This window comes from Solanum tuberosum, unplaced genomic scaffold (genome assembly GCF_000226075.1).
Source record: "Solanum tuberosum cultivar DM 1-3 516 R44 unplaced genomic scaffold, SolTub_3.0 scf00101, whole genome shotgun sequence".
In the NCBI taxonomy this organism is placed as follows: Eukaryota; Viridiplantae; Streptophyta; class Magnoliopsida; order Solanales; family Solanaceae; genus Solanum; species Solanum tuberosum.
Genome location: NW_006239029.1, coordinates 1,192,065 through 1,208,435, shown reverse-complemented (window position 1 = coordinate 1,208,435; position 16,371 = coordinate 1,192,065). Strand labels below are relative to the sequence as shown.

The 16,371-nt window shown below is 29.0% G+C and overlaps 1 non-coding gene across 1 annotated transcript; it reads left to right on the top strand.

Annotated features, from left to right (window-relative positions):
- Nucleotides 1-9,728: 9,728 nt before the first annotated feature.
- Nucleotides 9,729-9,801, top strand: TRNAK-UUU (transfer RNA lysine (anticodon UUU)). The gene has a single exon. It is a non-coding gene; the product is annotated as a tRNA-Lys (tRNA).
- The last annotated feature ends 6,570 nt before the right edge of the window (nucleotides 9,802-16,371 follow it).

Genomic DNA, 16,371 nt, shown 5'->3' with positions numbered 1-16,371 from the left:
CATGAAGACAATGGGATATGATGTTTATTTGCCCACATCTTAGTTGTATTTTTTAACCATCTAAAATTATTACCTGGTGAATAAAATATTTCCGTCCTCTAACTAGAGGTATCGATATCTATTGGCCATTTTTCGATCTTATTTTACTATTATCTCGTGAAATTTAAAACTTCAAACACAATTATAAGTGGTTGGCCGTTTAATCGTGTCCATTCTTAAAGTTGTACCCTTCTAGTAACAAAATGACTACTTTTTAAACATAAGTTAAAAGTGATTATTTTTTAGTTTTACTCGACGTTTCCTCCTATAACAAATCTTATGTTACACAAATTTAAATTAGTTAAGGTGTAAAATAAATATAGAACACCGATGGAAAAAAGGAAAAAAAAAATAGTTGTATTTTTAGTTAGGCCATCACACTACTTCTTTGATTTTGGGGTAGGGGAGCTTTTTGTCGGTTGACAGTGATATATGTGTGATTGGGTTTTTTATTTATTTTTTATATATAAATTAGTTAATTTGAGTTGTTTTTTATTATATCCTCATTTACAAATTTAACATAATTAAGTATAATATATATATATATTCACTTGAATCTAACTCATAATATTGAATTCTTTTGTAGTATACAAACTATGAGTAAAGACATGGAGATATGGGATTAAATTGTGAGAAAAATACTCTAATTATATGAAGAAATAAAAAACATTGTTAGTATGTAAGGTTTGATTTATATTTTGATATAATATAACAAACCACTTAATCACAGTCGACGAATTTCATATCACGACTTATTACTACTTTCATTTTCCTTTGATAGGAATGATTGATTTTCTAATTTGTTGGTCCCCGGTTATAAGAAGCGAGGAGGAAGAAAAGTTGTCGGTGAAGCTGTGGTTGATGCCCGAATATAGTCTCCCACAAAATTAAAATTAGTAAATCCTAAAATGAATGTCGAGAAAAACATAATCGTATCTACTGTATCATATTCATCTATGAATACATGATATGTGTCTTAACTTATATTTTTGTTGTTTAATCGTAACTAAACAATACACACTCTAACTTTTATTTTCAATTTAATTTAAATTAAATAATATAATTTGACACAAACATCACAACTTTGGGCGTATTTTAAGGAGTTAGCTTTGGTGCTTGTGTAAAAAAAAAAGTCAAAGAAAATAAATAAAGAGAATTATATTTTTAAAGAGTAAATAAAGAAAATATTTTCTATAGAATTATTTTTTGGTAAAAGGGAAAGATATAGGAATAATACTTGAGGATTTCTTTCTATTCGATATTTGATATCTGCTTTGAGATATACTTATTTTAGATTTTCATTAAGAAAATTAAACTAAGAAGATAAAGTATTCCCTATCCAAAGTAAATTGATGTACAACGCTCAAACTCGAGACTTTCAGTTAAGAATTGAAAAATGTTTATCAATTTATCATAACTTTTAACAAAAGTGAATTGAAAATATTAATTCACATAATACAATAGCCTTTTCAAATCATATATACATATTAAGAAATACAACAAAAAATTTAGTAATAGTCGATTGAAATCTCAGTCATTATTATAATATTTATTTGGAATTGTTTTAGAACCTATAAACTTCAATTTTTTCATTATTTTAAAATATATTTTTTCTTCATTAAATATATATTTTATTTATGTATTACTACCTTATAATTGAAATATTAGTCAAGAGTAATTACTTTTAAGGATAAAATAAATTTTATCTTAAATTTCTAAAATAAAATTATCTTAGATAATTATTATTTAAAATTACGATAAATAATTTGTGATGGAGTTACTACACAATCTTGTCTCAATAGTTTAATGTTGCATTAATAGTAGCTATTTATGTGCATTGGGCTTGAGTAGTCATACTTTATAACGGTTACTTTATGCATTTAATAATGGAAAATGAAAGAATGGAGAAAAAAAAATCTATTTATTTATTTCCAAATTAAATCCCTCAATTCATCATCTTTTTTTCTTTTCAAATATTGTATATTAAATTTAAGGGATATAGTACTTTTAGACATTAGTTCCTCGAATATCGATAAATTTTGTTTTGGCCATTGTAATTATTTAGTTAAGTATATTTATTTTTTTAATTAATTACTACATGTACTTTTGATCCCTTAAATTGTAATTCTTCAGAAATTAATAAATTATTGAGTGTTAAATCATTCAATTATCGAAGTATTATTTAAAATTTATACTATATTTCTAATTATACCGTATCGAAGCTATATATATATATAAGAGAATTAAAAGTACACATTTTTAATGCATCGAGATTGAATATGCAAATATTACAAGGGTCAAAATTATAATTCATCAATATAAAGGTACCAAAAATATAATTATTCCTAAAATTAAAATACCAAAAAGGACAATATATAGCTTGACTAACTTTTAATTTTTTGACTTGTTACCAAAGTGGTAGACAAACCTAACATAAAAGATAAAGTCTCTTTTCCAAAAATCATTTCTTCATTCCCACGCACTTAATAATTTCTTATTTTTCACAATTTTTTTAGCAAATGTGCGGTATATAATTAATGTCTAATAAACTTGTTATATACTGAATATTGACGATGGTTACTTTTTTTGTTAGTTATAAACTATTACAAAGTGGAGGCGTCTTTTAGTCGACAGGCTAAGCATGCACAAGGATAAATATAGCTACAAATTATCGAGTTTATCTAAATCTGATATTTTTAAAACGAAGCATAAATTTATGTGTAAAGAAATCACTAATATTGCAACAAATAAAAGATATATAATAGTATCAAATCTAGAAATCTTAAATGATGAGCCCATAATGCTTAAATATTGGATTTACCTATGACCAAGCATATATATGTCCCTTTATATTACTTGACTAATATGTAATTTAACTCCCCGTTATAAGAGTAAAATCAAGATACATAGGTGGATTAATTCATCAAATTTTCATTAAGCTAGAAAAGCACTTATCATGCGTTGGTTATTAACGGCATCACGAACATGTCCAAATCAAAATATGACTTCATTATACTTTAAAATAGTTTTTTTTTCTTTTTCATTATACTTTTTGTTAGTCAAAAGAAGAAGCAAAAAAAAAATTAAATATCGAAATAGTAATAAGGAAGCGGGAAAATTGGCGTAATTTGCTGATTTATGCTTTTAAATTTATTTAATTAATATTTTTTTAAAGAGTCGTTTTCAGTTGTTAGTTAATTAATTAATTAATTAATTGCGTGCTAAAGACTTGCCTAAGATTATTTTTGAAAGTGTTATTTTTCGTTTGTCTTTATTGCCTTTAATCACTCCTATAAGATATAAATTGAAGATTTTGTGAAAAAAGTAGATATTACGTTTTTTGCTTACATAAACAAATAATAATAATCCATTGCCAACCCTTAATTTATGGAATTTTTGATTGCTAAACTTGTGCAACAAAAGTCTCCATATGGTCATTGTATTTTATTTATTTTCATAACCATTATGCACTTTTTTATATAAAAGCTATTCTTCAGATGTGTATTCGATAAACTTGATCTTATACAGTATTTCACGAATCATATTGAAAATATTAACAATATTACATATACTTTATTTGATATTTGTAATTTATGACTCAGAACATATAACATTTAAGTATAAGGGATAAATGGTTTATCTGATTTTAAATTTGAAAAAGTGCTTCAAACTTGTTTTTTAATTTAATTTTCATAAATTTCAAATAAACCTCCATCTTCTCATCTTTTTTAGAAATATAATCAAATTCAACTTTATTTTTTACTCTAACGGTCTAACTTCAAATTTTTTAAATAAACTGAATAATATTTGAAATCTATGATCGAACACTTACTAAACTTCTTTTTACAGTAAACATGTTTAATCAAGTTATGTCAATTGGTGATATTGATTATCGATAAACAATAAAGTACCAGACAAGTTGGGATATTATATTTCCCTAAATAAAACATAATTTGGGGATCATTGAACCTTGATGGATCCTAAAACTCCAAAATCCAAATAAACCATCTTGATTAGGTCAAAGTTAACTTTTTTATTTTCTTAATTTTCCAATTCAATGTTTTATATCTATTTTTATGATTGATTAATTTGAATTCATGTTGAAAATAACATATTACTTTAGAAGTCAAGTGTTACTTATTAAAAACGATTTGATTTTCAGGATTCAAACATTATCAATCTAATAAAAGATAAAAAAAAAAAACTAATGTACATATATCTTTTAGAGATAGTTTGGTATGTTGGACAAACATAAATAATCCTAGAATAAAATTTTTGTGTCGTCTTATCTCATATTTTGCTATTAATTTTTGGACAAGTTATACTATGATTAATAATTAGCAGTGGGGAAGCCACATATACTTGAAGAGTGTTGATTGATAATCCTTCACTGTGAAATTACACTATCTAGCTAGGTAAAAAAATAATTGTATGTATATATATTACATATTGACATTCTTTGGCTTCTACGTGATTATATTTCTTTATATTTTGACACCCCTTAGTCAAAATTCTGACTCCGCCACTGATAATTAGTACATCAACTAATCATTCATGTCAAAGGTGAAATAATAATATCGTGATTAATTATTTCAAGATAAAATAATAAAGTGACTAAAATATCCCTGAAGTCTATCAAATCTTTTTTTTACTAAATAAGATGAAGGATAGCAAAACCACTTTTTCTTATAAATTTCGCTATGCATATTATTTTTAATATAATAATAAATTAAATTGTCAATAAAAAATAATCCCAATACAACTTATCTTTAAACTAAACCAAAGGATAAAAGTACATAATTGCATTTGCACTTGATCAACTATATAATAAGGCATAAAATCATTAGTTCATCCCCCCTCTTATAGCATGACAAACTTGTAGGTGAAGTAGCCTAGGGTTCTCATAATTAAGCAATGTCTTGTGATCCATTATTTCAACTTTTTTATGGACACAAAGCTCCATGGAAATATCAAACCTAATTTTATGCAAAAAGTGAAGAAAGCAAATGATGTTTTTGTTTTAATATATAAATTTGGCCAAAACCTAGACTTGCTCATAAGTCATAAGTACCAACTTTTGTCCAATTTTTAGTCCATTTTTCATATTTAAAGCACATAACAAACTTATGTCATTGAATCATTGAATTGTTCATAACAAAAATCATAACATTATCCAAAAATATAAAAACATAAATTTCATATTATTTTCCTATTTATGGTTCTTCACAAGTATTGTTTGGGAAGAGTAGAATCAAGAATGTATGCATACTTTGTCCCTACATTTATGGGACAAAGAGACTGTTTTCTATAGACCAACTCAAAATAAATCTAATAAAATATTTAGAAATAATATCTTCGAATTTAGAAAGAGGTCTATACATTAATAATTTTTATTCTATCCAAATTAAAAATGCGCATAGCAATTTATACATTCTCCAAGAATCAAAAGTCATGACTAACCTTCTTTTTTTTAGCAAAGTAAAATCATAGGCTCAAATCTTTTTCACTAGTAATTGATAAAGTGTAGGCTAAAAAGAGACTATTTATACCCAGATGAATGTCTTTTAGGTTAACCCCATCCACCCCCACCCAAAAAAAAAAAAAACTCAATTTAATTAGATTTTTTAATTTTATTTTCGTGTTTAATATTTATATTCAGATCCAATTAAATTTGAATTCACGACTTATTAGAGAATTAATTTCTACAGATGGTACTTCCAAGAAGATTCTTTTCCATTCCTAGGAACTCAAATAAAAAATCTTTAAATAATATGAAAAAATTTAACCATCTCATCACCACTCATATTATTCTGTTTAATTAAGATGCTTCTCTTGTCTAAATAAAAAGCTACAAACAAACTCAAATAGAAACAAGGGAAAAAAAGGAAGTATTAGCAAACAATAAGTAATAATAACATGTATGAGGTGGCACAAGATCCTAGACCAAACTAGTGAAATAAAATAAGAAATACATAAAGTATATATAATAATTAATAAAAACAAAATTACCTATTCATGAAGCTTCTATGTATCCAAGAAAAAAAATACAAGACTTATAACTTCAATTTTTTTTGTTTTCTTGTGAAACTAATTATATTAATTAGTAAAAAGACTTAAACTTATAATCTGTCAAACATTTGTACTCATTAGTGATTATTGGATTCTTTTTTTCCATCTTTGGATTCTCCTTTCCGATTTTTTTTTTATTTAAAGAATTAAATTAAACTGTTATTTATTCAATTGCTTAAATTAAAATTAATCAGCACAATACACAAATACATGTAATATAATATATATATAATTTGACTTGACTATTTTGTATAAAGATTTTTTCTAGTTATTCGTTTAAAGTTATTTATCTGGCAGAATAAGAGATAATGTATTAAAATTTTAATATGAGTTCAATTTATTCTATATTTGGTAGAATTTTTAATTCGAAATTATTTACATCATAATCTATATATTATTTTTATCTCACCGTCTTTAAGAAAAACAATTTCGAGATAAAACAACGAAATGATACATTTACCATTTTCTAAAGCATTTTAGCCAAAACCTAATTAAAAGGTGATCAAGATTAAAATTGAAAATAAAAATTTTATAATTCAAAACCAAATACACGATTTATAGTAAAACTTACATTCGTTCAATAAAATTATCTATTTATTTTTATATTATAATCCTGAAATTATAATTTATGTTTAATTTGTTCACCAACTAAACGATCCTTTGGACTTTAACTCTTTATTAGTTTTAATTTAATTATGTTAGAGCTTTCCTATAGAGGGAGTTTGGGAGAATTAATACCATGTGGGACAACCTAATAATAGAAGAGAATTTTATAATTAAAATTATTTTGCTAGTATTATTTTATAATAATAAAATGGGACAACATGTACATCAAGGAAAATATTCAATATTTAGATCTTTGTATTTGTACAAAAAATAAATGATTTTGACACCAAACAAGAATATATTTCTTTGCATAAATAGCCTTTTTTTTTTCTCTAAAAAAGAGTAATATGTGGAACTTTTTAAAATTCTTTAGCTATGATTTTTTTCTTATTATGTTAAATGATGATTGAAAACTTAAATTTGTTAACCGTCAATATTTTAGAGTCGTCTTTAATATGAACATTTATTAACTCTAAATTGAGATTTTTTTAATATGAACCTAAATAGATTGGATTTGGACAAATTCTTACCACTAAACAAGTATCTAATTAATGTGTATTTTTATTTTATCAAATCACTTAACTATGAGAAGCTATATTTAGAATTAAAATATAACATGATTTTAAGAAAGACAAATCCTATAGTTAAATAATGAAATTCATCGCTTATCATATTCAACGATGAATTATCATAAAATTCTGTTAGCTACGAGAAATTTACTAGTTAATTAAAATAATACATGAGAATTAGTTAGGTAACACGTACATTTTTCTTTATAATTTTTATTCTCTAACTTTTGTTTTGTTCTTATTTTTTAATTTTTATGGTGGGGTGGGGGTGCGCGTGGGGGTCAAATTGTGTATTATATTCTGCCGACAGTTTGGTTATATTTCAATTTCACTTTTCTTTCACTTTAACCAATAAATTAAATAAAGTAAATTTTAAGTAAATAAAAACATTAACATTAACAAAAAGTCAAAAAATATATTTTTATGTTTCGTGCAAGATTAATTATTCAACAGCAAATATATAATATATTTTTTTCTGATAGGATATCCTATTAAAATATTCTAAATTCTGAAACATATTTTTGAGGGTGTAATTAAGAGGTCAGAAACAAGTTGTAATATAAATGAATTATTTATATTTATTTATAGTGCCAACTATATTAATTAATAATAATTTGATAAAATTAATTCCATCTAGAATTAATTAATTATATTTGCTTGTATCGAAATGTATACAGAAATTTTATCTGATGTGGCCAGTTGTCCACGTTACCCATCAATAATGTGTAAATGAAGTAATAGTATGATGCTATACGTATAAGAACATGGATCGAACTGTTTCACGATATTTTAAATTCAACTAATATACCACTTTAATGAATGAGTGAATATCTCAACCTTGGAACACACTACTACCCTAAGTGACAAAGAGCCGAACATAAGGTGTCAATTGAACTCTTAATTAAGATAGACCAGTTGACGTATTATTCTTAAAGAACGGCGATTCTTTTTTACAAAAACCGCAATTCAAATTACTAAGGTTGACTTTTGACTATAGTGAATTTTACAGTCAAGCACCTTTCTACCTTTCTACCTTTGATCTATAATACACCTAATATAAGGTTTGATTTTTACCAAAAATCTTTCTTATAATATTCTCAAATTGTATACCCCACAAACTCAAATACATAAAATGATATATTTCTTTGTATTTACCAAAAATGTAAAAAAAAAAAAAAAACTAGAATTTAATTGGTAGGCCAATAGGATGTCAAAGACATGTTAAAATTGCATGGAAATTTGTGATAATTGTCGGTTATAATTTATATATATCAAACATTTTTCTTTTGTAGACTTTTTTTTGTGTGAGCGAAAAATGCGGGAGAGATTAATTCAATCTCAAGAAAATTAAGTATTAATTGGTTTAATAAATTAATAATTAAATTACTAACCTAGGACTATTCTTGATTGAACAACACGTATTAACAAGTCCAAATTTTATTTATCGTGTTAGGAAACATATAACAAATATGGACAGACAAACCTAACACATTTTGATTTATTCATTGTTTTTTAATAATCGTGGTGTCTAGGTTAACTTGTGGCGCACATTGATTGACTTTTACAGAATATCTCTCATCTCTCGATCACCAACAACATGTAACAGATTATAACTTTGTCCATCATATTAGGACAAAATGAGATGATATCACCTAGCGTTTTTTTGTCTCGGATGGAAATTGAAGCTGAAACATCATAATTCTCAATTCACTTCAGTAACTACTAGGTCAACCCTCGAGGGCATTTTGACTGGATCATCTTTATGACTAAGTATTATTTTTCTTTGGTCAAATAAGAAAAAAGGAAGAAAAAAAATCTATGCATGATTGGCAATATGGGGTTAGTCACGTGATGAGCATGTTATTCTAGAGGAAAAGCATATGCTAACACATGATTTTAAAAAAAAATATTTTTGGAAAATTGAATTAAAAGAAAATAAAAATATAATTTACAAAATAAATTTTGACTTTTAGTGTAGGATAGGCCTTTTTTTTTTTTTTAACTTTTATGGTAACCATATGATAATAGAGTACTTTTTTATTATTATATATACCCTTGTTGTGTCAAATAGTAAACATAGGTCACATGGATTTATTTTGGATGGACCTTATTATATACCAACTATTTGGAGTTCACTAACATGTTTTATATGTAATGAATGGACCTACTTAATTGATCCATAACCTCATATATTTTTCCCCACTATATAGTACAATTTAGATACCCCTTATCATCAATTTCTTGGGGTTTATGTTTTAGCATGTTTCATATTAGTGGTTAGAAATCTATTGGGATCATTTTTTTCTCTCAAAAATCAATTGAATGTCATTTCTAACACAAACCTAGAAATATTAATTTTTCTATTCTGATATGCTATTTCTTTATAATGAGAAGAAGTGGGGCGGACCTCTTTTCCGTACCAATCCTTATTTATATCTTTTTTTGGGGTGTATAGCTCAGTTGGTAGAGCATTGGGCTTTTAACCGAATGGTTGCAGGTTCAAGTCTTGTTATACCCAAACCTACCTTACAACACTCTTCTATGAATAAGGATGCATAATAACCTTCGAAGAAGACTCTTTAGTCTTTTACTCGCTTCGGTGATTTCGCTCTGTTGACAACTTTTAGAGAATTATGTCAATTAAAACTTTGATTATATTCTAGATTTCCATCTTATAAAAAATATTTATAGCTCAACTCTAATAATATAAGTATACAATAATGTATCTCCATAGTTTCACATTGTGGTGTATTAGTGTTTTTTTTACAAATTCTATTTTTTAAAAAATAAATATATATAAGAGGTTGAAACTTTTGACTAATTAAAAATAAAGGGGCCTTTTAACTTGGGCTAGACATTCTTTTGACTAGAGCACTTAAAGAAAAAGACAACCATCTTTAAATTCCATTAACTATTTATAAAAAATTGTTAAGAATATTTATTTGTATTCATTGATTATATAAAATCAAAATATATAATTGTCTAAAGTATAAAAAAAAAAGTGAAAATATATATCATTTAATCATAGTGCAAGGTACACTTCTTAATTCTTACATTTATTTGCTTGATGCAAACATCGCGTGTATGTCAACAATATTTTATTCCTTATATAATTAATATGATTAGATTTCATACTTAACTCATATATTATTATTTTTAAAAAACAAAACACATAAAAACCCTACACAAGTACAATGATTGTTATCCCCTATTTTTTAAAAAGTATTTATACCTCTTATATAATGAAAATCTACACAAATGAACATGTTTGAACTAAATAAACTCAAGTTAATTTGAAGGTGAACAATAGAAAAGCAAGTTAGAATAAGAATGAGAAATGTAACAAATAATATAATTAAAAAAATACAAATACATAAATGCTTAAGAACTATCAAAGATACACATTTCCGAAAAATATTTATTCTCTTTTTAATTAAAGGCGCGAATAAAACAAAATCAACAAAATATTTATACCTCATGATCTTTTCAAAACTCAATATTGTGTCAAATATTTATAGTCTACGAGGTATAAGTATTTGATTTTAAAATACAACGAAATTATTTATCATTAAATCATTTTTAGATGGGCCTATCTAAAATCTTGTTGACGTTTCGAAAATTGGCCCAATAACAAGAAAATGGGCTTTTTAATAAGGCCTTTAAAGCTGGTCTCGGTCCTTTTTATAAATAAATAAATTGTGTAGGCTGATTTATGGAAATTTCCTTTTTTTAAAAGTTGTCATTTAGATTTTGCTCTTATTTTTAAAAGTTGACCAAATATACTTTTAACAGTTTATCGTAAAACGTTAAACTCGAGTTTAATGTTTGTTCATACATTTCTCAATATTACAAACAAAATAGTGTGCTATTGTCTAACTTTTTCAATAACTAACAAAATTTTAGACAATGATTTTTTAACGTTTTGTCATAAGATTTTTAGGTTGCTCGAAATGAATTTATAGATCATGATCCAAATCCAAAAGGTCTATAAATAGCAAGAAATATTAAAAGAAAAAAGAGTCATTTTTTTTTACTATAAGAAAAGGTCCATAGGTTGAAGGCCTTGACTATATGGCCCATCTAAGATTGGGCTTAATTAGTATGTTGTGAAGAAAAGACAACATAAGAGAATTTTATGGGAGACCGATTATTTTGTAAAAACTTTACGAGGTATTCTATTAAGACACCGTTATTTAATCTATACCTAATTTTAGAATTTTTTGCACTTTTACTGTGAAACTACTTTAGATATATGATGTTTGAAAGTGTAACCTTAGACAACATATGATCGATGTTCAGGCATTTCTGATTGAGTTTTAGTCATATGTGCATGAACTTTAGGTGAAAATAACTGAATTTAGCGACATATGATTGAAATTCAGGAAAAAAATGATTAAACTTTAGACGAAATTGACTAAATTTAAACCATATGGGTTTGGACTTTAGCTTTATGAACATACGCCACATATTTGGTGTTGTACTGAAGTGTATATACTTGCAAAATTTTACACATTACAAATATGACTTAAATGATAATCCCTAGATTCAGTATATATACACTTAGGCCGATAATTATACTTGAGATTTGAATTTATTAAATTAAAACACTAGTTAAATCTTGGGTCACTAAACAATTCATTTCACCTCAATTTGTTCTAAAGATGGAAAGTGGAAGGTACCCAAAAAAGTGGTATTTCACTATGCGAATTCTGATTAATTAAAGTTCAAAACAAGTATTGAATATCATGTAGAGAATTAAAATAAATGAAAAGGCGGTGTAGGAAAATAAAATCCTACGTTGTTTGTATGTGTAGAAGTTTAACTTAAGAATTTAGGTGTGACATCAACCAGTTTGAAAACATTTAATAGCATCTCTTCTCAAATTAAACACAATTACACGTATTAATTTATATCTTAATCCTCTCGATCCGCCCAATCCGTCTGTCACGATCCAATCCACCGGGTCATGCGGGCACCCACTCTAACGCCTAAGTAGGAGAACCCTCATATCCCAATAGTTAAAACATGCGAAAAATTAACGAAAAACAGAGATAAACGAAATCATAGGATTTTTCATAAATAAAACTTTTTAACAATTTAGAGCTAAAACTTGTAAAGTAACTACCCCCACCCCCCCAAGAATCTAGTCTAAACAGGTACAAGAGCTACTAAGAGTACAAACTGGACATAATAATAAAAGACACAGCTCCCACCATGCGGAAAGAAAAGTAGAAGTTGCTGGAGAATTCTTCATCTTCAGCTAATGGAACATCACCAACCTGCATCCAGACTTTGTCAAAAGACATAGCAAGAGTAGTATCAGTACAAATCACGCGTACTGGTAGGCATCATCGGTCAACCCGACGCCCACCACGTAACATAAAAAAACAACTGGCAAGAACATGCAATAAACCACTCGCTTCTCCACCTTTACCCTCTCTTGAGAACCTCAGAATTACACTAGTACTCTGACTACTAACCACCATCTCGGTCAACCTACTTATTAGGCTCTTGATCATAGCCGAACTATTCTAACACATAGAAAAGTCCCCAAATACAACTACAAGCATTCCAACTAACCGCTCACGTCATATCCTTACTTCTTCTTCATATTACCCAGCCATGGCCATATAGTACATTACGTCAAGCTTTTTAACCACTAAACACCAATTTTTTTCTCCAAAATGAAATCCACCTAAGCACTTACATCACCTACACTACCCCCACTCCTCGCCATTACAATACACAACACCTTTTACTCGGACATTAACAATTCTTGAACCGTTAACTCCCCATCTACCGTATCACATCCCGGTAGGTTTTGCCCCTTCCGGTTCACTCAACATCAAGGTACATATCAAGTTTACTCAACATAGAATAACAATCAAGCATTAGTCCTCATAACCATATAACAACTCCGGAAAATACAATACCAATTATCATTACGAACAAGGTACAATTTCACAATCCTCAAGGCATACAATTATCTCAAATCATTGGTCCTCTGAGGGAACCCAAACCCAAACAGTTAGCATACCGGAACGTGGTACCTGATCCAATGATTATGTCAGAACGTGGCAACCAATCCCATAATTATGCCAGAACGTGGCAACCGATCCAAGTTAGTGTGTCGAAACGCAACACCCGATCCATTCAACAAGCCACAATCACAATATTACTCCCCGGAAACTAGTAAGTTGAACTAGAGAGTTCTAGAGCCTTTCGTAAGAGTTTTAGAGTGTGGTAGGAGGATTAAAACTCATAGAAATGGATCCCGTACTTAGAATTGAGGTTTAAGGGTTAGGGCGTCAAGGTACGATTCCCCAAGGACCACCCAAGGGGTCCTTGAGGAGGACCTCAAAACAGCCCTAAAAGCTGTCAAATTTCAGCAACCCACGCTTGCCATCTACTGGTCGTGAGTGGACCCACGCCCCATGGGTTGGGGTTGGGGTCGTGGGTCAAGGCCTGAGTTGGCCTGCACCTCTAAGCCACAGTCCAGCACCTACGAAGGTGCAGTACGGAGCGTGGACCCACCCACGGTCCATGGGTGGTTGGTTCGTGAGTAACAGTTTTTCAAGTGTAGTTTTTAAGCTAGGGGTTAAGGGATTAATTGGTAATTACATAGGGGTTAAGGGAGGTCGGTTAGTTAGTTATTAAACCACTTATATAAGCTAAATAGGACCTTAAAACTAAGTCATTAACTCATTCATCTAAAGACCCCAACTCCCTCTCAAATAATTCTCTCACTAGAACTCCATAGAAGAACAAGATCAAAGGTGAAGTCTAGGGTTCAAGGGGCTGCCTTTTCTCCTCAAATTCATGGTGAATCTTCAATAAGGTATGTTAGTTTCTTCATCTATGGGTTCTTCCATCCATAGAGCCCCCTAGGTTTCCCCCAATTTTGAAGAAAACTCTCAATCTAAGATAGGGTTTCTTCCAAAGTATGGGTAGTGTTTGAGTTTGATTCCAATTGGTTGGATAATACTCGATTATGATTGTTTTAGTATTGTATCATGATGTATTGATGAATTTGTGTGATTTTTATGGTTAACCCTAGTTTATTTGATGAATTTGCTATTTTGTGAGTTTATGCCATAAGAAGTGAAATTGAAGAAATTGAATTTGATCTTCATAAATCAATGTCATGTGTAGCAATTGTTCAAGGTTAGAATCATATAGATATGAATCGAATTAGACTATAGTTCAAATGATGGATCTTGACTAGTAAAGCTAAAGTTGAATCTTTATGATGAATTCTACCTAGAATCACCTAGTAATGAAGAATATGATTAGAATACCTTGAAATCTAGGTATGAATGTTGATTGTAGAAGTGAAACTTTGAGAATAGGGCTTGTAGTCATGAATGTTAATCACTAGGACTTGAAAGTAAAGCTAATATGATTAACTATAGATGCCAAGGCTTTGAGAGTAAAATCTACATGTGAATAGAAGGCTAATTGATAGAATTGTGATGAAAGACCCTTATCTACCTAACTCACCTTATGAATAATAGATGGTAGGAAGTGATAAAATCACTTGAGTCATGATGATATCCTTGTCTAATGTAGAATTCAAGACATGATATTAGGCATGAGTATGAACTTGACATGAAAGGGGGTTCTCATCTTGTGATGGTCCTAGGGTTTTGAGGGCAAATCCAATAGGATGAATTATGCATATTAAGGCTCCAAAAGTGAAGCTTATGAGATAATGTTAGACTATTAGATAGAATGGTTATGATAAGACCTTACCACCTAACTTGCCTCATGAAGGATTGGATGCATAAAGTGATAGAATCACATAGGTTAGGAGGACATCTATGTTTAGTGCTTGAACCCTAGGTGGGATGATGGAAAGTAAGAATTGAACCTCAAGGGGGAGAAGTATGAGATTTGGCTTGTAGTAATTGAACTACTTGAATTGTGAATATATTCATGTCTAATGTATTCATTCTAGATGTGTTGATCTAATATGAGTTTTGACCTTAGAAAGGGGCAAGACATGGTAGTGTGTATGTTGTATGAAGTTTAGTACATATTTTAGAGACACTTTGAGAGTAAAGTGAATGTGCTCATGATCTAGTTGTAGTGTTGTTGAAAGGTTAATTCCATATATACACTTAGGCATGAATATTATGATAAAATGTGAAAGGTTTGTCACATATAGTGATTCTAAGGGTTGAAGACTAGTCTCCCCTAATGAATCTAGGAGCTTTAGTATGAGTTATGTGGATTGAGTGTCAAGACACTCTTCCACAATTATGAACTTAAGTCAAGACTTAATGTTAACTCAGTAGGACTTAATGCCTAGCACCGAGTGGATATTGATATAAGATAGAAGCCCTCACGTTAGTAGAGGTCGGGTTTCTAATAGAAATCTCTTGAGATGGGAGCTCTCACGTTAGTAGAGGCTCGGTTCCTAGGAGCAATCTCGTGGGATGGAAGCCCTCATGATAGTAGAGGCCGGGTTTCTAGAATCAATCCTCTTATCCCATAAACTACGTGCCCTCATAGGTTACTTAGCTTTTGGATTCACCCAAGCTAAGAGTTTGGTTCTACCTTAGGCAAGTAGGACAACCCCCTTTCGGTGTGGGTTAGACACCGAATTCCATGATTTAGCTCTCATGGTCTATGTCGATTAAGGCTTATGTCCCAAATAGTGTAGTAGTATGAACAAGAATAGTAGTTATGAACAAGAATAGTAGTTATGAACTATGGGTACTTAAGAAGCCTTGCTTGGTGTGGGTAAAAGTATGGGATCTTACTTATGCATTGCACAAGTATGCTTTGAAGGTATCTATGGTGTGTTCCTTTTATGTTATGGTGACCTATGAGATAAATATGCTAGTGTCTTATGCTTATGGTGTATGTTTGATGGATTGTTGTTATAGTTGCCTTCCATGATATGATTGACTAAAGGTGATAGTTTCCTTGTCTATATGAAGTAAGCTAATAATGAGACCAAATGAGGGTAATTATGACTAGGACGACTTCAAGGTTATGCTTAGTGTGAAGGGTAGTATGGAATGCCTTTCATACATTGCACGAGTGTGCTTTGAGGTTACTTAAGAATGGTTCTATTATGGTA